The sequence below is a fragment of the Pseudorca crassidens genome, chromosome 4, assembly GCF_039906515.1.
Source record: "Pseudorca crassidens isolate mPseCra1 chromosome 4, mPseCra1.hap1, whole genome shotgun sequence".
NCBI classification, from domain to species: Eukaryota; Metazoa; Chordata; class Mammalia; order Artiodactyla; family Delphinidae; genus Pseudorca; species Pseudorca crassidens.
Genome location: NC_090299.1, coordinates 52,941,810 through 52,966,889, shown reverse-complemented (window position 1 = coordinate 52,966,889; position 25,080 = coordinate 52,941,810). Strand labels below are relative to the sequence as shown.

At 38.0% G+C, this 25,080-nt stretch overlaps 1 protein-coding gene and 1 pseudogene across 1 annotated transcript in view; one reads left to right on the top strand and one right to left on the bottom strand.

Moving 5' to 3' along the window:
• STIM2 (stromal interaction molecule 2) overlaps positions 1-25,080 on the bottom strand; it is a 168,844-nt gene that overhangs the window by 138,228 nt on the left and 5,536 nt on the right. The gene's annotated exons all lie outside the window — the stretch shown is intronic.
• Positions 11,667-13,300, top strand: LOC137223137 (zinc finger protein 17 pseudogene; annotated as a pseudogene).

Below are 25,080 nucleotides of genomic sequence, written 5' to 3'. Positions count from 1 at the left end.
ATGCAAAAAAGTTGATGAGGAACAGAGGAACAGTAAACAAAGAAAACCTCAAGTGCTAAGACTTAGAAACAGGGAAAGAGTTTGGCATATTCTAGCAGCAGAAAGGAACTCAGTGTGGGATAAAACGGCAAAAGGAGATGTGGAGAGGTAGGTAGGGGTCAGAACAAGCAGGGATTTGCAGACCAGGGTAAAAAGTTGCTATTTTATTATACTTACAAAGTAAAGCCACTGAATGGGGAAGAAAATGATCTTATGTGCATTTTTAGAGGCTTCTGAGCAGACAGACTGTCAAATGTCAAGAGCAATAACAAGAAGTTAGGAAGCTACTGCAGGAATCTCAGTTGGGGGTAATGGTGGCCTGGACTAGAGTGATGGCAATGGGAATAGAGAAAAGTAGAGAAACTCAAAACATATGTGGGTAGTTAGAACCCATAGTATTTACTGACAGATGGTCAGAATGTGGGAAATGAGAACTCAGAACAATCAAGTATAGCTCCTAGGAGTCTGGCTGAATCATCACTTACAAAACTTAAAGTGTGTTTCTAACAGAGGAGGAGTTAAGTATATTATGAACTATCCATCAGACAAACATTACTAATGTTTGTGGAAGGTTTGCTTCTCTTACTATCTAGAGGCAGCAGACATGATTCTTAACTATTCAGGCCTTCAGTTTCCTAAAATAATTACTCAATATTTCCTCATATAATTACTACGAAACAAAACAAAAACAAAAACACCTACTGCTCTTACAGAGCTGTTGGAAGAATTAAATGTGAACCTATGAAAAACACTTATTTAACATAATGACTGTGCTCAATAAATTAAATCTGCCAGAAGTCATAGTAATGACTCTGCAACCAGAATAGAAGAGTTAGTCAATAAATATTTTATGGATAAATAGGCAGATAAAAGAAATGGTGAAACAGGAGTTTAAACCCAGGTCATCTGACTCAATCTCTACAAAACCATACACTCTACACCACAGGTGAACAATGAAGAATAAAAACTGTAACAACTGTTAGACTGTGAAATCAACCAAGGAGAAGATGGAATCCTCATTAGAAACTTTTTGGTACAAATTACACAACAATCCAAAGTCCAGAGGGTTAAGTATAATACACAGTCAAGTAGATTAACTAGAATAATTGGCAATTTCTGAATCACAGAATTAACTGAAAACCTTATTGTCTTTTCAGTAAGTACCCTACTTCAGTAATGTTGAGGACTCAACCTGAACAGAATGCAGAGGGAGCACAAGACTAGAATTTAGTTAGACCATGGGGGTCTGGGCAGCAGAGAATTATCAACAGGAAGTCAAGACCTAGACAGGGAATACAAGTGAGTACCAGGATAAAAGAACAGAATCCAAAACCTGGAAGGAAAGCATTAGCAAAGAGACGTATACCAAAAACCAGTATTAGAGTCTGAGAGAGAAGCACAGACCAGAAGAAGCAGGTATTTACCTCTGGGATAGAGTTAAGAAATTCTCCTATCCCCAGGGCCCAGGCAAAGATCCACTGCTCCTAAGGGAAAGGCAGAAGTAAAATCCCACTGCCTCAGGAGAAAGACAAGAAACCCACTTGGCCCAGGATCCCATACCGCAGCTAAGCAGTTAGCTACCCCTGGGCAAAAGACAGGAAACTCTCTCAAGTCTAAGTCCTCCATCAGATACAAGGCAGAGTCTAGCTGCCCAACTGCCAAGGTCCAAGCTCAAAAGCTCTACCTAAAGCTGAAGGCAAATCAGGACAACCAAGAACTCCTCCACTCCCACAGTAGCACACACAAAGAGGGCCCCTCTGTAGCACAGCCATGCTGTGGATAGCTGCCAGTGGAGCAGGGACAATACTCAGGCCACACAAAACACCAAGTAAAAGCAATACTCCACTGGGGAAATTTCAGGTCTGTGGTGCACTGAACCACAATACTATGACAATAGTAACAACAGAGCCATACCCAGCTCAACTAAGTGACAAAACTAACTCAAACTACCATACTAATTGTCTAATAGAAGAAACATACCCCTTTCTGGACATACGCAACATTTATGTCCTCAGTCTCAACTGTTCTGTCATCCAATCAAAAGTTATGAGACACATAAAAAAGGAAAAACAAATTCATTGTCAAGAGATAAAGCAAAAAACAGAACCAAACACAGAGATGACCCTGATGTTAGAACTGTCAGACAGGGATGCCAGGATAACTATGATTAACATGTTAAAAGACCTAGAGGAAAAGATTAGTATGTAAAAGGATCTGGATAACATGTATGAACAGATGGGGGATTTCAACAGAGACATGGAAACTATAGGTGAAACAAAGAGAGAAAACAAGGGTGTTTAAAAAAATAAAAAGAAACCAGAAGGAAGCACCCAATGATTGTGGGACAATATCAAATGGTCTAACATACACTTAATTGGAGTCCCAATGAAGAAAAACAGAACAGAATTATCTCAAAAGATAACAGTTGACATTTTCCAAAATTAAATAAAGACAACAAATCACAGACCCAAGGAGGTCAGTAAGCTCTTAAAATTGTGAAGTTATCATTATTTTATATCAAGCAAGTTTAAAATAAAAGGTTTCAATAAAGATATAGCTTGAAAAAATTAGCTACTGAGGAGTATGTATTTAGCAGATATTGTAAAATTATTTTCTATTACCCATAAAAATACGACATATTATTTACTATCTCCACATAAAAATGAACTAGAGGACTTCCCTGGTGGCACAGTGGTTAAGAATCCTCCTGCCAATGCAGGGGACACAGGTTCAAGCTCTGGCCAGGGAAGATCCCACATGCCGCGGAGCAACTGAGCCTGCTCTCTACAGCCTGTGAGCCAAAACTACTAAGCCCACGTGCCACAACTACTGAAGCCCGTGTGCCTAAAACCCATGCTCTGCAACAAGAGAAGCCACCGCAATGAGAAGCCCGTGCACCGCAACAAAGAGTAGCCCCCACTCTCTGCAACTAGAGAAAGCCCACGCGCAGCCGCAAAGACCCAACGCAGCCATAAATAAATAAATAAATTTATTTTTAAAAAATAGACTTTCATGTGTCTGTTGATCCTCACTTCAAAGCCCATTTTTCCCACAGGATCTTAGTTCTTCAATTCCAAATTGTGGTAGGGTTAAGATTTTTCAGGAACATCTTCAGCATGATTAGAAAGGAATTATCTATAAACATACCATGTCTTGCTTTGGAATTTGTATTTAACAAGTACAGCTGCTGTTTATCTAGAAATGTGGAAAAAATGACTGAATACAAAAAAAGACTTATTATCGTTTATTTCCTAAGCAGAGTCTATTCCATGTTGTTTCATTATAAATTAGAGATCCTAGAATATCATAGCAATTTTTTACTCCTTTACTAACCTAGAATATGAAAAACAACAGTCCTAATTATTAACAGTTCAGTATTCAAGGCTTATAATGAACATGTCATGACTATCACCATGTACCTGAAAACAAATTTTTAAAGACTTCAGAATGTAAACCTAAATTTTCAGTACACCATAAAAACTAGTTGATAATTTTATAAACAAGTTTAAACAATTTATCAGATATTTTCATATGTGTTTTGACTAAATTCAGAGGGCTAACATATCTGCATGTTTCTATGACATTTTAAAATAAACCCCCAAAAAGTCAAAAGGTAAAAACAGTAAAATTTTTAAAATATATGTTAAGACACAAAATATGAACTTTGGTTTCTTTTTAAGAGTCTACAAATGGTAACAAACATATGACTATAGAAAAATTTTTTGAATAAAAGCTAAAAAAAGATACATAAGTAAACTCCAAGAGCTGCAAATAAAAGTATAAAAATTGACAAAGATACAGGCTCAGAAAAATGGATATCCTAATGCTTGCACACACCCGCACTACCCAGAAAGAGGCTTCCAAGGAGACATCAAACGTGAAGCTAACCACACACCTTTAACAAGGCAGAAGCATGAGCTGAGGGCAGAAGCACACATTAGGAGAGCAGATGGGGGCATGTCAGGCAGAGGCAGCTGCATCAAGCTATGGGTGGACTGTGGGAGGAGGAAGCAGTGGGGGGCAGGGGAGGGATGAAGGGATGGGGGGAGGGACAGTGAGAAAAAAATAGGTCCCATAAAGAAATATTATATAGCATATGGCAAAAACAACACAGGACCAGGAGTTAATAAATTCTGGATTCTAGTTCGAGGTCTACCATATTGTACTAAAGTTGGGTTCAGAAAACATGTATTTGTATGTGCTTTGTATAAAACTCAGATTTATCGTGACTTGTATAAATCTTTTTACTCATTTATATGTTATAAATGAGTAAAAAGATTGATAAATAAAATCAATGTGCCACTTAGCTTCAACTACAAAGGAGTCTGGGAACTAGTGAACACTGGAATCAGTAGCAACCATAAAATGAGGAAGTTGTCAATTTGTTCAAAGATCAGATACTGGGATCATTAGCAACCATAAAATGAGGAAGTTGTCAATTTGTTCAAAGATCAGATACTGTATATAGCAAAAGTACAACTGCATGACAAGTAACCAGAGCATTAAAAGTGAAATGAGAGCAGAGACTTCATTTGTTTAGTTCTCTATATTTCTCCAGCACCTAAAAAGTGTCTAGTAGTTTGAAGTAGGCATTCAAACATCTGTTGAATATACTCCCCAACTAAATAACACACTGTAATCTCACAGTCCCTGCCTAATACTTACTGATTCTACTACTCTTAATTGCACATTAATCAGCACTTTTTAAATGTTTTTAAAGTCTGTAAGATTACAGGTTGAATAAAATTCCATCCTTTTTAATAATCACATCATTTTAAATTTCCCTAAACTCTTTCAAAAAGATGTGAAAAAGATGTGAAATTATCAATTAGAGTTCATGACTTAAGCCAACTGAGTAATATATTAATTATAACTGCTCAGTCTATAAAAGTGAAAAACAAAGTTAATCCTGTAACATTTTTCCATTAGAAGTTAGCAGTCACAGATGAAGATGTGCTACAGTTCTTCCCAAAAATACCTAACACACAAAATTTTTCAATACCAACAAAGACATATTAGATCAGAACAGATGCCAATGATTAAATCATGCAATATTCCAGACTAACTTACTTTAAAGTCCTGGACACACTGTATCAAAGTGATATTTGTAAATGATTAATCACTATACAAATGTAAGGTATCATCAACTATAACAGATTACAATCAAAGACAAAGCTTCAAGTCAAAAAGTATCTACAAGACTATGGTACAACTTTTAAGAGAAAGATACCCTAATTGAGTAAAAAATAAAGAAGAACCACTATAATACAACGTAAGTAGACAGATATTGCCTGTCAGAATTGTAGTAAGAAGGGTATAAAAAGTCCATTAAGAAAGTTCCAAGGTGGAAGGAGTCATGCCCTCAAATTAAAGATGACTCTGGAAAGGCTTTATGACAACAGAAACACGGAAGAGCAGGAGCCATCTCAATTTTTGCCAACTATGACATCTCCAACTCTTACAACAGTGCACTGAACACAGAATATTATCAATATTTACTGACTGAATAAACAAACATTTAGAATGGACCCTGAGAGATTGAGAGGACACTCTAGCATGAGGGAAACACATAAGGAAAAGAATAAAGGAGGAAATAAGGTGTGTTCAAAGAACACGGAGTAGCCTAATTTTGCTGGAGTATATTTATAACATGCAGAAGATCAGCAGGAGTTCGTGTCCACTATGAACTTCATAACACGTTTAAATTTAATTTGGTATAAGTGGAAAATAATAAAAGCTTTATTAATGAAACTAGAATAGAATGCAAGATGAGTTATAAGATTTTTGCCTCCTCTAACACAAATTTAGTTATTTGTGATTTAGTTCAGAACAAATATGGCAGCAATAAGAATGAAAAGAGTGGGGAAAAGGTCAAATACAATTCCAAGACTGTGAGTTTGGTTGATCAGAAAACAGTGGCATAATTAAAAGAAATACAAAGTCAAAAAAAGATGGGGTGGAGGGAGAATGACGTAAAGAAAATGACATTTGTTGAGCGTTTATTCCTTCCTAAGCATTTCAAATACACTATTTTATTTAGTCTTCACAACAACTCTGTGAGATAGTTATACTCCCATTTTACAAATGAAGCAAAGAAGTCAAGATGCTTCCCCAAAGCTCACAAAGTTAATTAGTTATGTGTCACTCTCTCTATTCTTCCTTCCTAAGGGAACCTCCATTTTGTTCAAATATGGGCCAGCAATGTGCTCAGGAAGGTGGGCCACTCCCCTAGGCCTGGGACAATGAAACTTGATTGTTCTAAACAAGGGGAATCTATTTCCATTATCCAATAACCCAGGCCTGACCTATGAGACATGAGAAGAAATATGTTGAGGGCTCCGGGAAACTTTCTTACCTGCATTAGCATCATGGATGTCATTAGGAACCTTGAAACCACCAATCTAAGAATTACCCTTGATTCCTCCCTTTCCTTCACTCTTGTTTCCCAATCCATCAGCAAGTCAAATTGATTCTATTCAATAATTCCAAAACACCTTGCTAACCCTTCCTCTTCTCCTATCATCCTAATCGAAGCCATTATTAACTCTCAACTGGACTCTTAACAATTACTCTCCTAGGCAATCTCCCTGTGGTCACTCTTGCTCCCAACAATTCATTCCCCAAACAGCAGCCAAAGAAATCTTTAAAATATATATCATGGAGCAATTAGAACCCTTGTGTTCTGTTGGTGGGACTGTAAAATGGTATGACCACCATGGAAAACAGTACAGAGTTTTCTTAAAAAAAAAAAAAAAAAAAAGCTACCATATGCTCCAGCAACCCCACCACTGAGTATATATATACCAAAAAATTGAAAGCAGAGTCTCAAAGAGATATTTGCACACTCACGTTCATAGCAGCACTATTCGCTATAGCCAAGAGGTAAAAAAGCAACTCAAGTGTCCTTCTACAGATGGATATAAAAAAATGCGGTATAAACATAAAATGGAATATTATTCAGCCTTAAGATAGAAGGAAATCCTGTCATATACAACAAGGATGAACTTTGAGGACCTTATGCTAAGTGACATAAGCTAGTCACAGTAAGACAAATACTGAATAATTCCACTTATATGAAGTATCTAAAATAGTCAAATTCATAGAAACAGAAAGTAGATAGTAGTGAATATACTTAACACTACTGAACTGTACACTTAAAAATGGTTAAGATGGTAAATTTTATGTTATATTTTTTTCATAACATACATACACAGCAGGCCAAAGGAAAAAAAAAAAAAAAGTAAATCATATCACTTCATTCCCCTCCTTAAGATGCTTCAGCTGCTTCCCATCACCCACTGATAAACTCCAAACAAGGTCCATGAGGCTCTGAACCATCTGGTCCTTCCTGCCTGTACAGCCAGATCACATGCTACACTCCTCCTTCAAGATGCTCAGTCAAAATGATACTCTCTCACTTCCTCAAAAAATTCAAATTACTTCTTGCCTGAAGGTCTTTGTCCATTCTATCACCCCTGTGTGGAATGCTCATCCCTAATTCTTCACAGACTTGGCTCTTTATTATCCTTCAGATGTCACCTTAAATGTGACCTCAGAAGCCTTCCCTAACCAGGCTACCTAAACTAATAGGTGTCCCCACACCATCCACATTCTTTTCTATCTTATGTCTCTTCTGTTCCTTGGTAGCATTTCTCACAAATTAAAATATTATTCTTTTCCCCTATCTTCCCAAACAAAATGCAAGCTTCACAGGGACTAGGACCTCACCAATCCTGTTCATCATTATGTCCCGAATACTTATCATATGCTTGTTATATACTTAACATTCAAATATTTATTGATTAATTTCACATTAAGAAAAAATCATTCTATAAGCCTGTTATTAAATATATATAAATATACACACAGTTCTTTAAAACACTAACTGATGTGACAACTATTATTTCTAGTTATTGAGGTAGACATGTTGACTTTATACTTTTCGATATGCTCTAACTTTCCTATAATAAATCTTTATACTCAGAAATTAAAGATTTTTAAGACTGATATTTCAACTTCTAAATGCTTCAGATCTTTTAATTATATAAAATAATAAAGGTACAAAACAAGATAGTGATACAACCAACTTTTTAAATACACCACAGTACTCCTCAATCTCTGCCTATACTTAACTTTTGTATTTCTACAAAGTTTTAACTAATATCAGACCATTAATGGTTGTTTAGATCACAGAAGTGACTCAAACTATGCCTACTTACTTTTCTAAATGCATATAAAACATTTTAATAATACTCAACATATCACAGCACATTTCTACAACTTTCCTACATCTATATCTACAGATTTAAAAAAAAGTCAACGGTAACACTTACACTTGCCATACTCTAAGCACTTTACATAGATTAACTCATTTTTACTTTAACCTCATTTTTACTTTAAACCCATTTTAGAGAGAAGGAAATTTAGGTGCTAATAGGTTAAATTACCAACCCTAAATTACAAAAGCACTGCCAGACTGGGCCTCAAGCCCAGGAAATCATGCTCTAGTTGAGAGGCTATGCTCTTAACCACACTAGTTGGAACAGACTTATGGCCCAAATAAAAATTCAAGATATAAAGTGCTATGTTTCTTAAAAGTTATATTCCAGGGCTTCCCTGGTGGCACAGTGGTTGAGAGTCCACCTGCCGATGCAGGGTACACGGGTTCGTGCCCTGGTCCAGGAAGATCCCACATGCTGCGGAGCAGCTAGGCCCGTGAGCCATGGCCGCTGAGCCTGCGTGTCCGGAGACTGTGCTCCGCAACAGGAGAGGCCACAACAGTGAGAGGCCCGTGTACCGCAAAAAAAAAAAAAATTACATTCCATCCTTAAGGAATATTCATGAAAACAAAGCACAAGTAGGAATTACCCACTTATTGAGAATACCGATTTTTATTAAAAAGCCCTTTGTCTTAAGCCCCAGAAATCATACATTTTAAATGTGTATTTTTTAAGAGTTCAGAATATTTAATAGCAAAATTTTAAAAAATGAAAAACTCGTTATTTACCAAAGATAAATGAAGAAAGAACTCATAAAGTTCCTTGGACAATAAAGATCTAGAATTTAACATTAATCAAAAAGTTTAATTCTGCTACTTCTCCAGCCTCATTTCCTAATTCACTTCTAATCACACCCTGGGCTTTGTCGTAACACTCCTTGGCACTGGAGGATTTTTAAGGCATAAACTATTTGCAAGCAATCCTAAATCTCCATTATACGGAATAATTTATCATGGAGATGACAATTTCACAAGGCTTCTATAAGGATTAAATAAGATAAAACATACAAATGCCAGGCATAAATTTGAATCCCACACACAAATGTTCGTAAACTACAAGCAGGCTGACCACTGACTCTGCCATCCTGGGTATTTGGTAATTCACAATCACCATCCAGCATTCTCAAATGCCAATGTGTATGATCAATGTCATTCCCCACTCAGCTTACTCCTCTGATACCATTATAATTTCCCCTATCTGACAAACTCTTATATAGTCTCAGTGAATACCCCTACTGTGAGGAAGGGGGGACATCTTCATTAATAACCCACCTCCTCACATCAAAGTTAGGGACTTCCAACTTTGTATTCAATTGTACTAAATACAGCACATGCCCTAATGTCCATATACCCTCATCACAATGTATCATCATCCTTTAAGTGGTTATATCTCCTCCTGGAAAACAAAGCACAGTCAATAGCTTATTAATCCTGGAATCCCAAACATCTGATTTGGTGACTGGCATATAAAAGTCACTGAAGATTTTTGTTTGTTTGCTTGTAGTTTTTGGTTTCTTTGTAAATGAAGAATAAAAGTAATACAAAGGGGTGAACAAAAAAGAATGTTTGTTTACATTATACTTTTTTCCAAAGAAAAGGAAAAGGAGACTTATTTTCAATACTGTAAACGTATAACAAGCACTTGTAATAAAAATCCTAAAAGATATTTTTAGTAAATGCAGGAACACTCCTAGATAAGTTACCATAGTCATTTCCTTTTAAAAAGCAAATACACAGAAATTTGTTGCATTTCTATAGACTAACAACAAACTATCAGAAAGAGAAATTAAGGAAGCATTCCCATTTACAACTGCATCAAAAAGAATAAAATATCTAGGAATAAATCTACCTAAGAAGGTAAAAGACTTGTACTCGAAAAACTGTAAGACACTGATGAAAGAAACTGAAGACAATAGAAACAGATGGAAAGGTATACTGTGTTCATGGCCTGGAAAAATTAATATTGTTAAAATGACCATACTACCCAAGGCAATCTACAGATTCATGGCAATCTCTATCAAAACCAACGGCATTTTTCACAGAATTAAAACAAATAGTTTTAATATGTGTATGGAGGGACTTCCCTGGTGGTCCAGTGGTTGGAAATCCGCCCTCCAAGGCAGGGGACACAGGTTTGACACCTGGTGAGGGAACTATGATCCCACGTGCCACGAGGCAACTAAGCCCATGCACCACAACTACTGAGCCCACGCGCTCTAGAGCCTGCACGCCACAACTAGAGAGCCCATGCGCCACAACGAAGAGCCCATGCGCCACAATGAAAGATCCCATGTGCCACAACTAAGACCCAACGCAGCAAAATAAATTTTAAAAATATATATATCTTTTAAAATGTGTATGGAAACACACAAAGCCAAAACAATCTTGAGAAAGAACAGAGCTGGAGGAATCATGCTCCCTGACTTCAAACTCTACTACAAAGCTACAGTAATTAAAACAGTATGGTACTGGCATAAGAACAGACACATAGATCAATGGAACAGAACAGAGAGCCTGGAAATAAATCCACGCACTTATGGTCAATTAATCTACGACAAAGGAGGCAAGAACATGCAATGGAGAAAAGACAGTCTCTCCAATAACTGGTTAAACTAGACAGCTACATGTAAAAGAATGAAATTAGAACATTCTCTAACACCACATACAAAAATAAGTTCAAAATGGATTAAAGACCTAAGTGTAAGACCAGAAACCACAAAAATTCTAGAAGAAAACATAGGTAGGAAACTCTTTGACATAAATCGTAGCCATAATTTTTGGCTCTGTCTCCTAAAGCAAAGGAAATAAAACCAAAAATAATCAAATGGGACCAAATCAAACTTAAAACCTTTTGCCCAGCAAAGGAAAGCACTGACAAAACAAAAAAAAACCTACTGAATGGGAGAAAATATTTGCAAATGGTATGACCAATAAGCGGTTAATACCCAACATATATTAACAGTTCATACAATTCAACATCAAAAAGGCAAACAGCCCAATTAAAAAATGGGCAGAAGACCTGAACAGACATTTTTCCAGAGAAGACATGCAAATGGGCAACAGGCATATGAAAAGATGCTCAACATCATGAACCATCAGAGAAATGCAAATTAAAACTATAATGAGCTGCAGCACCCGAGGCTCAGGATCACTCGGTGAAGCTGAGCTTAGAGAAACTGGAAAGAGCCCGAGGGGCGCCGTCCACACTGCCCAGGAGTGAGCGGGTTGCGGAACCCACTTCCAGAATTTTCGGCCTAGGTCTCCACCATTATCCCGCACATCTCCTGGCACCACCGCGCCCACAGTGTCCTATGTCAACCAACGCGGTGCAGGAGCCGGCCCTGAGTCCATGGCTTTTCATTGGCTGAGCCCTTTCCAGGAAAGGAGTCTTCATCCTTTTCGATTCCGTTATTGTTTCAGGTTCCCATGGTAGCAGCAGCATTTATGGTCCCTGAACAGGGCCATGTGATCTTTGAGGATGTGGCTGTGTCCTTCTCCCAGGAGGAGTGGGGTCTCCTTAACGATGCTCAGAGACTCCTGTACTGTGACGTGATGCTGGAGAACCTGTCACTTATAGTCTCCCTGGGCTGTTGGCATGGAGTAGAAGCTGAGGAGGCCGTTTCTGAACAATGTGTTTCTGTAGAACAAGTGACAGAAGACTGGAATCCAAAGCTGAAACCATCTATCCTGAAGCCTCTGACTTCCAATACGAGTGTCCTGGCGGAGAAAGATGTTTTGTACTTGGCTGACAATATGTTCACGTGCGGAGAGGTTGAGAAGGCTTTCCTAGGCAGCTTGGGCTTTCCCCAGCACCAGCCCTCCCACGATGGAGAGCAACCACGTAGAAGCAGGCAGAGCAGGGAGGTCTCTCACCCTGGGCAAGGGCATCACAAGTGCAGCGAATGTGGCAAAGCCTTCCGTAAAAAGTTTAAATTCACAGAGCACCTGAGAGTTCACACTGGAAAAAAACCTTATGAGTGCAGTGACTGCGGGAAGTTCTTTAGACACATCTCCAGTCTTATTCATCATCAGAAAGCTCACACAGGAGAAAGGCCTTATGAGTGCTGTAACTGTGGGGAAGTCTTTGCCCACAAATATAAACTTTTGGAGCACCAGAGAATCCACACTGGAAAAAGACCATATGAGTGTAATGAACGTGGGAAGGCCTTCCTTCCCAAGGATTCACTTGTTCAGCACCAAAAAATCCACACTGGAGAAAATCCTCATAAGTGCGGTGAATGTGGAAAGTGCTTCCTGTACAAAAATAACCTTCTTGTACACCAGAGGATCCACAGTGGAGAAAGGCCTTATGGGTGTAGCAAATGTGGGAAGTCCTTTGTCTTCAAAAAAAGGCTTCTTTATCACCAGCGAATCCACACTGGAGAAAGGCCTTACATGTGCAGTGAATGTGGGAAAGCCCATGTCTACAAAGGAAGTCTTATTGTGCATAAGAGAATTCACACTTTAGAAAAGACTTATGGGTGTAACAAATGTGGGAAATTCTTTACAAGCAGTTTTGCCCTCAATAGACATGAGAATGTTCACACTGCACGAAGGCGTTATGAGTGCAGCGAATGTGGGGAAGCTCTCAACGGCAAAGTTAACCTTGCTGAGCACCAGAGAATCCACACTGGAGAAAGACCTTATAAGCATAATGAATGTGAGAAAGCCTTCATGCGCAAGTATACACTTGTTCAGCACCAAAAAGTCCACACTGGAGTAAAGCCTTTTAAATGCAGCAAATGTGGGAAGCCCTTCACTTACAAAACAAGTCTTGCTGTTGACCAGAGAATCCACACTGGAGAAAGGCCTTATATGTGCAGTGAATGTGGGGAAGTCTTTGTCTACAGAAGTCGTTTTTTTGTCCATCAGAGAATCCACACTAGAGAAAAGCCTTAAGAATGCAGTTCTTTGTAGGTAGCTCCAAGCTCATAAAAAACAAAGTTCACACTGGGGCAATGCCTTCTGCACTTATGCTTTCCTTCACTTAATATCTAGCAGCACAATTCCTATGTAGTAGAGTAGGTGAATGTATACCTTATATGTGGCCAGTCAAACTTTTCTAAAATGGTAGTATCTTTTTATAGTCTCACGAGAAGCAGCAGAACATGAGTTCCTGTTTTTTACATTTTTGCCAACACTTGGTATGTTCAGCCTTTCTAATTTGTGATGTCATAGGTGTATCTAGTGATTTTAACTAACATTTCCCTGTTGACACAATGTGAGTGGTTTTCCATGTGTTAATTTCCAACCATATTTCTTTTTTTTTTTTAATTTTTATTGGAGTATAGTCAATTTACAATGTTGTGTTTCAGGTGTACAGCAAAGTGAATCAGACAGCCATATTTCTTTTTTGAAATTTGTTCATATAATTTTGTCATCTTAATTACTGAGTTTTGATGTTTCTTCATGGATTACTGATTAAGGTCCTCTAATGGAAATATTTACCAATATTCTTCCAGACTTGTTCTGCTCATTTTAGTCGCTTTTCCAGAGAAAGACTTTATTTATTTTTTGTGGTGGCTTTTTTTGGCCATGCTGTGGCATGCAGGATCTTACTTCCCCGACCAGGGATTGAACCCGTGCCCCCTGCAGTGGAAGCACAGAGTCCTAACCACTGGATCTCCAGGGAATTCCTCAATATGAAGCTGAGAATCCACTTTTCAATTTGTGCATCACAAAAACATCCTACTAGAATTCTGACTGGGATTGCACTTAAGCTTCAATTTAGAAAGAAATACTGAGTGTCCCAATCTATAAACTCGACAGATCTCCTTTTATTTAGATCTTGCTTAATTTTTGTTAGCAGTCTTTTTTAGTTTTCTGTTTGTAGGTCTTAAACATCTCCAGGTAACTTAAACATCTCCAGGTATTTTCTACATCTTATGATATTGTGAAAGGGAATTTAAAAAATTCTTCAATTTATGAACTGTTCATACCTATTACACTTAGAGAGATATAAGACTAAGGACAGAAAAAAAAAACTATAATGAGATATCAACTCATTATAAATGAGTATCTATTTAGAATGGCTATCATCCGCGGCTAACAGAGCAGACTACAGAGACGAGCATGAGACACTAAGGCTGCTGCTGCTGCCACCAAGAAGCCTGTGCGAGCACAGGTCACTATCTACACCACCCCTCCCGGGAGCCTGTGCAGCCTGCCACTGCCAGGGTCCCAGGATCCAGGGACAACTTCCCCGGGAGAACGCAGGGCACACCTCAGGCTGGAGCAACGCCACGCCGGCCTCTGCCGCTGCAGGCTCATCCCGCACTCCGTACCCCTCCCTCCCACTGGCCTGAGTGAGCCAGAGCCCCCGAATCAGCGGCTCCTTTAAGTCCGTCCTGTCTGAGCGAAGAACAGACGCCCTCCGGCAACCTACACGCAGAGGCAGGGCCAAAGCTGAGCCCCGGGAGCTGTGTGAACAAAGAAGAGAAAGGGAAATCTCTCCCAGAAGCCTCAGGAGCATCTGATTAAATCTCCACAATCAACGTGATGTACCTGCATCCGTGGAATTACCTGAATAGAGAACGAATCATCCCAAATTCAGGAGGTGGACTTAGAGAGCAAGATTTATTATTTTTTCCCCTTTTCCTCTTTTTGTGAGTGTGTATGTGTATGCTTCTGTGTGAGATTTTGTCTGTATAGCTTTGCTTTCACCATCTGTCCTAGGGTTCTATCCGTCCGTTTTTGGTTTTGTTTTTGTTTTACATTTTAAAAAAATTTTTTTCTTAATAATTATTTTTTATTTTAATAACTTTATTTTATTTTATATTTCTTTATTTTCTTTTCTTTTAACTTCTTTCTTTCTACTTTTTCTCCCTTTTATTCTGAGACATGTGAATGAAAGGATCTTGGTGCTGCAGCCAGGAGTCAGTGCTGTGCCTCTGAGGTGGGAGAGCCAACTTCAGGACACTGGTCCACAAGAGACCTCCCAGCTCCATGTAATACCAAATGGCGAAAATCTCTCAGAGATCTCCATCTCAACACCAACACCCAGCTTCACTCAACGACCAACAAGCTACAGTGCTGGACACTCTATGCCAAACAACTAGCAAGACAGGAACACAACCCCACCCATTAGCAGAGAGGCTGCCCAAAATCATAATAAGTCCACAGACACCCCAAAACACACCACCAGACGTAGACCTGCCTACCAGAAAGATCCAGCCTCATCCACCAGAACACAGGCACTAGTCCCCTCCACCAGGAAGCCTACACAACCCACTGAACTAACTTTAGCCACTGGGGACAGACACCAAAAACAACGGGAACTACGAACCTACAGCCTGAAAAAAGGAGACCCCAAACACAGTAAGATAAGTAAAATGAGAAGACAGAAAAACACACAGCAGATGAAGGAGCAAGATAAAAACCCACCAGACCTAAAAAATGAAGAGGAAATAGGCAATCTACCTGAAAAAGAATTCAGAATAATGATAGTAAAGATGATCCAAAAATCTTGGAAATAGAATAGACAAAATGCGAGAAACATTTAACAAGGACCTACAAGAACTAAAGATGAAACAAGCAACGATGAACAACACAATAAATTAAATTAAAAAAACTCTAGAAGGGATCAACAGCAGAATAACTGATGCAGAAGAACGGATAAGTGACCTGGAAGATAAAATAGTGGAAGTAACTACTGCAGAGCAGAATAAAGAAAAAAGAAAGAAAAGAACTGAGGACAGTCTCAGAGACCCCTGGGACAATATTAAATGCACCAACATTTGAATTATAGGGGTTCCAGAAGAAGAACAGAAAAAGAAAGGGACTGAGAAAATATTTGAAGAGATTATAGTTGAAAACTTCCCTAATATGGGAAAGGAAATAGTTCATCAAGTCCAGGAAGCACAGAGAGTCCCATACAGGATAAATCCAAGGAGAAACACGTCAAGACACATATTAATCAAACTGTCAAAAATTAAATACAAAGAAAACATATTAAAAGCAGCAAGGGAAAAACACCAAATAACACACAAAGAATACCCATAAGATTAACAGCTTATCTTTCAGCAGAAACTCTGCAAGCCAGAAGGGACGGGCAGGACATATTTAAAGTGATGAAGGAGAGAAACCTACAACCAAGATTTACTCTACCCAGCAAGGATCTCATTCAGATTTGATGGAGACATTAAAACCTTTACAGACAAGCAAAAGCTGAGAGAGTTCAGCACCACCAATCCAGCTTTACAACAAATGCTAAAGGAACTTCTCTAGGAAAGAAACGCAAGAGAAGGAAAAGACCAACAATAACGAACACAAAACAATTAAGAAAATAGGAACATACATATCGATAATTACCTTAAATGTAAATGGACTAAATGCTCCGACCAAAAGACACAGATTAGCTGAACGGATACAAAAACAAGACCCACATATATGCTGTCTACAAGAGACCTACATCAGACCTAGAGACACATACAGACTGAAAGTGAGGGGATGGAAAAAGGTATTTCATGCAAATGAACCCAAAAGAAAGCTGGAGTAGCAATTCTCATAAGACAAAATAGACTTTAAACTAAACACTATTAGAAGAGACAAAGGAGGACACTACATGATGATCAAGGGATCCATCCAGGAAGAAGATATAACAATTGTAAGTATTTATGCACCCAACATAGGAGCACCTCAATACATAAGGCAAATACTAACAGCCATAAAAGGGAAATCGACAGTAACACATTCATAGTAGGGGACTTTAACACCCCACTTTCACCAATGGACAGATCATCCAAAATGAAAATAAATAAGGAAACACAAGCTTTAAATGATACATTAAACAAGATGGACTTAATTGATATTTATAGGACATTCCATCCAAAAACAACAGAATACACATTCTTCTCAAGTGCTCATGGAACATTCTCCGGGATAGATCATATCTTGGGTTACAAATCAAGCCCTGGTAAATTTAAGAAAATTGAAATTGTAGCAAGTATCTTTTCCAACCACAACGCTATGAGACTAGATATCAATTACAGGAAAATATCTGTAAAAAATACAAACACATGGAGGCTAAACAATACACTACTTAATAACGAAGTAATCACTAAGAAATCAAAGAGGAAATCAAAACATACCTAGAAACAAATGACAATGGAGACACGATGACCCAAAACCTACAGGATGCAGCAAAAGCAGTTCTAAGAGGGAATTTTATAGCAATACAATCCTACCTTAAGAAACAGGAAACATCTCGAATAAACAACCTAACTTGCACCTAAACCAATTAGAGGAAGAAGAACCAAAAAAACCCAAAGTTAGCAGAAGGAAAGAAATCATAAAGATCAGATCAAAAATAAATGAAAAAGAAATGAAGAAAAGGATAACAAAGATCAATAAAACTAAAAGCTGGTTCTTTGAGAAGATAAACAAAATTGATAAACCATTAGCCAGACTCAACAAGAAAAAAAGGGAGAAGACTCAAATCAACAGAATTAGAAATGAAAAAGGAGAAGTAACAACTGACACTGCAGAAATACAAAAGATCATGAGAGATTCCTACAAGCAACTCTATGCCAATAAAATGGACAACCTGGAAGAAATGGACAAATTCTTAGAAATGCACAACCTGCCAAGACTGAATCAGGAAGAAACAGAAAATATGAAGAGACCAATCACAAGCACTGAAATTGAAACTGTGATTAAAAATCTTCCAACAAACAAAAGCTCAGGACCAGATGGCTTCACAGGCGAATTCACAAGCAAACATTTAGAGAAGAGCTAACACCTATCCTTCTCAAACTCTTCCAAAATATAGCAGAGGGAGGAACACTCCCAAACTAATTCTACGAGGCCACCATCACCCTGACACCAAAACCAGACAAGGATGTCATAAAGAAAGAAAACTACAGGCCAATATCACTGATAAACATAGATGCAAAAATCCTCAACAAAATACTAGCAAGCAGAATCCAACAGCACATTAAAAGGATCATAAACCATGATCAAGTGGGGTTTATTCCAGGACTGCAAGGATTCTTCAATATACGCAAATCAATCAATGTGATAAACCATATTAACAAACTGAAGGAGAAAAACCATATGGTCATCTCAATAGATTCAGAGAAAGCTTTCGACAAAATTTAGCACCCATTTATGATAAAAACCCTCCAGAAAGTAGGCACAGAGGGAACTTTCCTCAACATAATAAAGGCCATATACGACAAACCCACAGCCAACATCGTCCTCAGTGGTGAAAAACTGAAAGCATTTCCACTAAGATCAGGAACAAGACAAGGTTGCCCACTCTCACCACTCTTATTCAACACAGTTTTGGAAGTTTTAGCCACAGCAATCAGAAAAGAAAAGGAAATAAAAGAAATCCAAATCGGAAAAGAAGAAGTAAAGCTGTCACTGTTTCCAGATGACATGATACTATACACAGAGAATCCTAAAGATGCTACCAGAAAACTACTAGAGCTAATCAATGAATTTGGTAAAGTAGCAGGATACAAAATTAATGCACAGAAATCTCTAGCATACCTATATGCTAATGATGAAAAATCTGAAAGTGAAATCAAGAAAACATTCCCATTTACCACTGCAACAAAAAGAATAAAATATCTAGGAATAAACCTACCTAAGGAGACAAAAGACCTGTATGCAGAATTTTATAAGACACTGATGAAAGAAATTAGAGATGATACAAATAGGGCTTCCCTGGTGGCGCAGTGGTTAAGAGTCCGCCTGCCGATGCAGGAGACACAGGTTCGTGCCTCGATCCGGGAATATCCCACATGCCGCGGAGCAGCTGGGCCAGTGAGCCATGGCCGCTCGGCCTGTGCGTCTGGAGCCTGTGCTCCGCAACGGGAGAGGCCACAACAGTGAGAGACCCGCGTACTGCAAAAAAAAAAAAAAAAGTTGATACAAATAGATGGAGAGATATACCATGTTCTTGGATTGGAAGAATCAACATTGTGAAAATGACTCTACTAACCAAAGCAATCTACAGATTCAATGCAATCTCTATCAAACTACCACTGGCATTTTTCACAGAACTAGAACAAAAAATTTCACAATTTGTATGGAAACACAAAAGACCCCGAATAGCCAAAGCAATCTTGAGAACGAAAAACGGAGCTGGAGGAAGCAGGCTCCCGGACTTCAGACTATACTACAAAGCTACAGTAATCAAGACAGTATGGTACTGGCACAAAAACAGAAATATAGATCAATGGAACAGGATAGAAAGCCCAGAGATAAACCCACGCACATATGGTCACCTTATGTTTGATAAAGGAGGCAGGAACGTACAGTGGAGAAAGGACAGCCTCTTCAATAAGTGGTGCTGGGAAAACTGGACAGGTACATGTAAAAGTATGAAATTAGAACACTCCCTAACACCATACACAAAAATAAGCTTAAAATGGATTAAAGACCTAAATGTAAGGCCAGAAACTATCAAACTGTTAGAGGAAAACATAGGCAGAACACTCTATGACATAAATCACAGCAAGATCCTTTTTGTCCCACCTACAGAAATGGAAATAAAAACAAAAATAAACAAATGGGACCTAATGAAACTTCAAAGCTTTGGCACAGCAAAGGAAACCATAAAGAAGACCGAAAGACAACCCTCAGAATGGGAGAAAATATTTGCAAATGATGCAACTGACAAAGGATTAATCTCCAAAATTTACAAGCAGCTCATGCAGGTCAATAACAAAAAAACAAACAAACCAATCCAAAAATGGGCAGAAGACCTAAATAGACATTTCTCCAAAGAAGATATACAGACTGCCAGCAAACACAAGAAAGAATGCTCAACATCATTAATCATTAGAGAAATGCAAATCAAAACTACAATGAGATATCATCTCACACCAGTCAGAATGGCCATCATTAAAAAATCTAGAAACATGGGTCTTCCCTGGTGGCGCAGTGGTTGACAGTCCGTCTGCCGATGCAGGGGACACGGGTTCGTGCCCCGGTCCGGGAAGATCCCACAGGCCGCGGAGCGGCTAGGCCCGTGAGCCATGGCCGCTGAGCCTGCACGTTCGGAGGCTGTGCTCCACAACGGGAGAGGCCACAACAGTGAGAAGCCCGTGTACCACAAAAAAAAAAAAAAAAAAAAATCTAGAAACAATAAATGGAGAGGGTGTGGAGAAAAATCTAGAAACAATAAATGGAGAGGGTGTGGAGAAAAGGGAACACTCTTGCACTGCTGGTGGGAATGTGAATTGGTACAGCCACTATGGAGAACAGTATGGAGGTTCCTTAAAAAACTACAAATAGAACTACCATATGAACCAGCAATCCCACTACTGGGCATATACCCTGAGAAAACCATAATTCAAAAAGAGTCATGTACCAAAATGTTCATTGCAGCTCTATTTACAATAGCAGGAGATGGGTACAACCTAAGTGTCCATCATCGGATGAACGGATAAAGAAGATGTGGCACATATATGCAATGGAATATTACTCAGCCATAAAAAGAAACAAAATTGAGTTATTTGTAGTGAGGTGGATGGACCTAGAGTCTGTCATATAGAGTGAAGTTAAGTCAGAAAGAGAAAAACAAATATCGTATGCTAACACATATATCTGGAATCTAAGAAAAAAAATGTCATGACGAACCTAGGAGTAAGACAGGAATAAAGACACAGACCTACTAGAGAATGGACTTGAGGATATGGGGAGGGGAAAGGGTAAGGTGGGACAAAGTGAGAGAGTGGCATGAACATATATACACTACCAAACGTAAAATAGATAGCTAGTGGGAAGCAGCTGCATAGCGCAGGGAGATCAGCTCAGTGCTTTGTGAACACCTAGAGGGGTGGGATAGGGAGGGTGGGAGGGAGGGAGACGCAAGAGGGAAGAGATATGGGAACATATGTATATGTATAACTGATTCACTGTGTTATAATGCAGAAACTAACACACCATTGTAAAGCAATTATACTCCAATAAAGATAAAAAAAAAAGAATGGCTATCATCAAAAAGAACACAAATAACAAATGTTGGTGAGGACACAGAGAAAAGGGAACATTGGCACACTGTTGGTAGGAATGCAAACTGATGCAGCCACTGTGGACAACAGTATGGAGATTTCTCAAAGAACTAAAAACAGAACTACCGTATGACCCAGAAATTCCACTCCTGGGTATATATCCAAAAAAAAGAACACTAGTTTGAAAAGGTACATGCGCCCCAATGTTCACAGCAGCATTATTTACAATTGCCAAGATATGGAAGGAATCTAAGTGTCCATCAACAGATGAATGGATAAAGAAGATGTGGTGTGTATGTATGCGTGTGTACACATACACACACACAAACACACACACAATGGAATACCACTCAGCCATAAAAAAAGAATGAAATTTTCCCATTTGTAACAACATGAATGGACTTGGAGGGTATTATGCTAAGTGAGATAAGTCAGAGAAAGACAAATACTGTATGATATCACTTATATGTGGAATTATAAAAAACAAAATTAGTGAATATAACAAAACAAGAAAGACTCACAGATATATAGCACTAGTGGTTACCAGTGGGGAGACGGAACGGGGAAGGGGCAAGATAGGGGTGGGGAATTAAGAGGTACAAACTATTATGTATAAAATAAGCTACAAGGATACACAGGGAATACAGCCACTATTTTATAACAACTATAAATGGAGTATAACCTTTGAAAATTGTGAATCACTGTTGTACACCTGAAACATATATAATATTGTATATCATCTATACCTCAATTTTTTTAAATGATATTTATACATTTTTAAAATTATACAATCCACTCTATAGCAATTTTCAAGTTTATATTGTTCTTGCAACAATAAAAATGTTCAATTTTTATATTCCCAGTTCTTTGCATCATTCTGACACAAAACAGTCACTAAAAAATGTTCAAAACTATATGCGTACACACATTCACTGAAGTCTGACTTTCTCACTTTTAGCCTCTGGGTTTTTTAGGATCCATTTCGACCGACCTAGAACCAAATACTGGATGCACACTGCAAGGTATATTTAAAAAAGCAAATTCAAGAAACAGCAAAGGATACCTGTACCACAGCTGGACAAAGATCTGGAGAAGCTTTTTTTTTAATTTGGTACACAGCAATACAGAAGAAAGAAATATCAAGGATTAACACAGTCTGAATGTTTGTGACAAAGTAGAAAGAACAGATGAAGATGACAGAGCAGGAAAAGAGGAAAAATTACATACTTGTCATTAATGGAAAAATTAAAAGATTTATTGCTGGAGACTAGGAGTAAAGAAGAAGGGGAACTAAGATTATCTATTACTCAACATCACATATTTTTGAAAGGAAAGAAAAACAATAGTGCAAAGAAAACGTGAGTGCAATAACATCGACCCATACACTGTGCTGAATAGCAGGAAAAAATTTCAAGTAAGGATTTTAAAACCTTTTTCACTTATTGAGACTCACTTAAGAAACAATTACGAATCACTTTCATTACTCTGGGGGTTTGTGATGAGGTTTCTTACTATTTTTTAATTACCTAAATAAGATACTCACTTCAAATATTTTCAAAATTTAAAAACCAGTTTTTACTTAATTCACTAAAATCTTCTTTGACATTTTCAGTTCCATATAATGTCAAGTTTAGGAAAATCAAAGAGAGAGGTAGAGAAAGTGAAAATGACTAGAGGAAAAAGAGTAAGTTACAGATGCCAAGATGCAGGCACACAAAAAGATAAATTCGTTTGCAAGAACACTGGGACAGATACAGGCACTTGAGTTCTGAAATGAACTAGTCCAAGTAAACTGTGTTTGTCATACTCTGGTTTCCTGGTCCTGGGGTGGGGGGGGGGGGGAGGCGGTTACCACTATCTTAAGAAAACACTGAAAAGTCACTATTAAACATTCTAAAACTAATCTTAGCCTTAATCCTAAAGTTGTTTCACTTTAGACGAGATGGCTGATAAAGCCTAACAGAAAGGAAATTACTCTCAGGACTGCAGCCATGATGGTTGTGCAGTATCACCTCAAGGGCCAAATGAAATAAAGCCAAAAGTCAAATCAATCATTGGCTTGGGGTTCCCCACCCCCAATTTAGAACTTTCCTAGTAATGAAGTTCTCTGAGGAGGAAATGTTCAGGTAGACTAGAGGAACACAGACTGAGGACACAGGCTTAGGGGAGAACCAACCTCAAATCTGCAACAATGAAACCAGTCAAGGAGAATCGTTACTGACGGTAGGATTAGAAAGTGTCAAGACGGATTGAATATCTAATACCTACTAATATAAAGATCTAGAATGATAAGGAAAGGAACAAATCATGTAGATTTGGCATTTGAAATCATCTACAGATCAAGTGTGAAATTCACACAATGAAATTCAAAAGTTAATTTTGAAACAAATAATATATCAGTACTCTGAGACACTGTTACTCAAATGGCAGCTGGGGGGGAGTTCAACCCTGACGCATTGTAATGTTAGTTCAATCCGGAAACAGTTATCCTTTGTTAAGGAATAAACATGCATTTTTAAATATGGAATACTAAAAAGTTTCATATAAACAGTTTGTAAATCATCACATAAGTCCAATCATATAAAAACACAGTAATTTTTTAATTAAATAGGCACATTTGAAATAAAGACGCTCTACAACAAAGTGTTCCTTCTTGCCTATTTTCAAGGACTTGTACCAATTTAAGTCATTTTACAAGCTCTAGGAGTTTAAAAGTTTAAAGGTAATTTTTATTTCTTAGACTTTATATAAATAGATTCCTTTCTAATCTAACCATAAAGGAAATTTTATAAAATTTCCTCTAAACATTTTCATAGCCACTGTATCTTTTAAACTTTCAAGACCTCCACTTCTACATAGCTTACTAATTGGCCTCTTTATTTATCTCTCTTATCTCCTCACTTCCATCCACCTAGACTTAGCTTTTCAAACACTGAGGTCATGTCACTCCCATGTTTAAAAACCACAGGGCTTCTCAACCCCTGACAGGATAATAGATTTAGAACTCTAAGTTCATGAAAAAAACATTCTGAAAGGTCAAAATACCCTTTTAAGCCTTTCATTTGACCTTAAAATTTAAAATAAACTTACATTTTCCATAACTTGTGCATGTTTAGTATTGTTAAATGTTTTAAATTACTATCTATTAAATATTTAATGTTTGCTTTCAAAATAATCTAGTAAAATGAATATGCCAAGAAAATGTATCACAACTTTCCTGTGGCTTTCCATACTCCCCAGCACATGGCTGAGTACCCCAGTTTTAGATGTGCTGACATTTTGATACACAGGGAATAAACTAAGGAATATTAAAGCTCTTGATAATTTGGCCAAACCTTTCTCCTTGCATTTCTGCCACTCTACATACAACCTATGCTTAACTCTAAAGAAAGCTATTAACTTATTCCTTATTCTTGCATACGCTTCCTCCTTGAAAGCCTTTTCACTCATCTCCACAACAAGCCCTATCTATACATCAAGGTCCAGCTCAAAACCAACCCTCCTCCAAGTAATAGTCTCTAGTAGCCTTTCTTTCTCCAACATTTTTAGGTCTGTTATTGTTAATCACAGTCTATCTCATTATTATGTCTAGTTGTGTGTATAAGGAAGCATACAACATACCAGCTAAGAATCAAAGCTTTGGAATCAGAGAAACACAGGTCAACATCTGACTCTGCTACTTACTAAATGTAACCTTGGACAAGTTACTTAAGATCATCCTGCATCAGTTTCCTCATCTCTTACATGAAAAAAGCAACTATCTAACAAAATTAATCTCACAATCAAAAACAGTGATGT